The following is a 2,621-nucleotide window of genomic DNA, read 5'->3' as shown; positions in this document are numbered from 1 at the left end:
TCGTCTTCGTGTTTGTGAATGGCTATTGGGAATGTGTTTTCTAAATAAACACAAACACACGGCAATTGGCAGCCGTTGTCGACGCGTGGCGCAGACGACGGATCGTTTGGGCATTTCGCGAAGACGCGAAACCATCATCATCATGGTAAAGTCACGTTGTTAGAAAAATAATCAAATCAAATAAAACAAAAAATAATATATCACGATGTTTCGATCGCAACACAAGCGGTCGTCCTCAGGCAGAAAAAAATAATCTAGCAGTGGAACTGCTGAACCAGCGAGAGAGCTGTTACAACAAGCAGTTATATACGTGGCGATGGGCAAGCAGGCGGGGTCTGAGCTGGAAAGGAATTCCATCCCCGGACGCAAGCACGTCAGTTGTGTTGTTGGAAGAAGTTGTGTTGATTAGGAAGAGAGACAGATTAGGGAGAGAGATTAGCATGAAATGAGCTTCCGTTGCCGCATAAGAGTATCATCCCCGCATATGCGCACAGCAGCAGTGATAATGGGAGATTAGCACTATGTTGATGGGAGAGATTAGGCAGGGAGATTAAGGGGATTAGCAAGTTATTGTCATGTCTGTGTAACACAAGCTGCGGCGCTGCCAACTGCGCTGAGAGGCAAGCGCGTCCATGCAAGAGAACTACCGCAACGGTGGTCGCGCCAGTGAGACACACAGCCCATCACACAGCAGCCATAACCATTGATACATCGAGACTAAGGGAGCAGAGGTGGCCATATTAGTGAGATCCAGCCCGTTAATGTAGAGGCACCCAACAGGGCAATGGAACTTAGAGAGTCGGCGATAACAGCCAAACGGCAGGGAAGGATAGAAGCATCACAGCAAGTTACGACTTTGCTTGGTAAATAACTTCCTTCCAATGATTGCTCAGACTATACCCATCTTTCGGGTTAAAATTGTATATATCTGGATGGCTTCATGGACAAATCTTTGATGGTAGCCCGAAGGTTTGCAGAGTACCTTGGTCTCAGAAAAAAAACAATATCGTGTGAGCCCACTGCGTTATAACAATGATCAGTCACTGCAGAGGTATTTGTTCTGCCGTGTTTCAAATCTGCCTTGTGTTCGCGAACACGGTCCGAGACATGTCGTTTCGTTTCCCCAATGTAACTGCTGCTGCAGACACAACTTAGTTTGTAGACACCAGGGTATTGACATCCTTCACAGATGGAATCAAATCACGGATTTTGTGTACTGTATTGAATCGGACCTGGATCTTGTGTTTGTTTAAGATTTTAGGAAACAAATTGGTAACACCTGCTATGTATGGCAAGGTGATGGTTTTGATTGAGTCCTCAAATTGTTGTCTCCCCATGGTTGGGACTACAGCTTTGCGGATTGTGCAGTCTGAGTATCCATTCATCTTGAGGGCTTGGTGTATGTGCTCCAGTTCACTGGCTAGGTGGCGCTGGTCGGAGATGCAGCGGGCCCTATGGGGGAATTCTTCTGGGCCGGATGGTGGTGGGAGTCAGGCTTTAGATAGGAATCCAGGAATGGTAGCTTGCCATCATTTTCCACTTCCACGGTGAATTTGATGGTGGGTGTATGGAATTGATGTGGTTGAAAAACTGGTTCAGTGCTGGCTGGCCATGTGACCAGATGACGAAAGTGTCATCTACGTATCTCTTCCACAGGGAAGGACATAGGGTGGATGTCAGGATGGCATGTTTCAAATTTCTCCATGCAAACATCTGGAATGTACCATTCCAGACGAAGTAAGTGTTGGTACGGCAGTGCCTCACCAAATTTGGTACATTAGGATTCAGTCCCTGTTGGACCAAGTCTTCAATGATTGCTATGGTGTCAGGTACAGGTACCTTGGTGAACAGAGAGACTACATCGAAGCTGACAAGCAAATCATCTGGAGACCGTGAGATTTCCTTGATTAGAGAAACCAAGTGAGCTGAATTAGGTACTACTGATGTGGTCTTGCCCGTGAATGGAAGCAGGCTCTCAGACATAAATCGGGCCAGTTTGTAGATTTTCAAAAAACCTGGAGCAAAGTGGGCAAAAAAATAAGCGCACTCGGGATCGCACCGAGAGACTGGAGATGGGAGCACGTGGTCTGCAGGGCACCTGGCAGGTTCGTGAAGTCGTGCGAGCTGTTGAGGTCGACATGAGGTGGGACGCGTCGCAGTGAGAATGAGAATCTCTATTTATATCGTAGGGATCCAATGAGCTATACGGCTCTTTTTCACAGACGTCAAGTAGGGGCATGGGGTGAGAACGTTGCAACAACAAAATACAAAATTACGATAGGAGTGGAAAGTACAAGGTAAACAAATCACCCAAACACACGCAAATTCACCCAAACACACGCAAATTCACCCAAACACACGCAAATTCACCCAAACACATGCAAATTCACCCAAACACACGCAAATTCACCAAAACACATGCAAATTAACCCAAACACATGCAAATTTACCCAAACACATGCAAATTAACCCAAACACATGCAAATTCACCCAAACACATGCAAATTAACCCAAACACATGCAAATTTACCCAAACACACGCAAATTCACCCAAACACATGCAAATTCACCCAAACACATGCAAATTCACCCAAACACATGCAAATTCACCCAAACACACG

Source organism: Lampetra fluviatilis, chromosome 53 (assembly GCF_964198595.1).
Source record: "Lampetra fluviatilis chromosome 53, kcLamFluv1.1, whole genome shotgun sequence".
NCBI lineage: Eukaryota > Metazoa > Chordata > Hyperoartia > Petromyzontiformes > Petromyzontidae > Lampetra > Lampetra fluviatilis.
Note: the sequence above shows the minus strand (reverse complement) of the source record.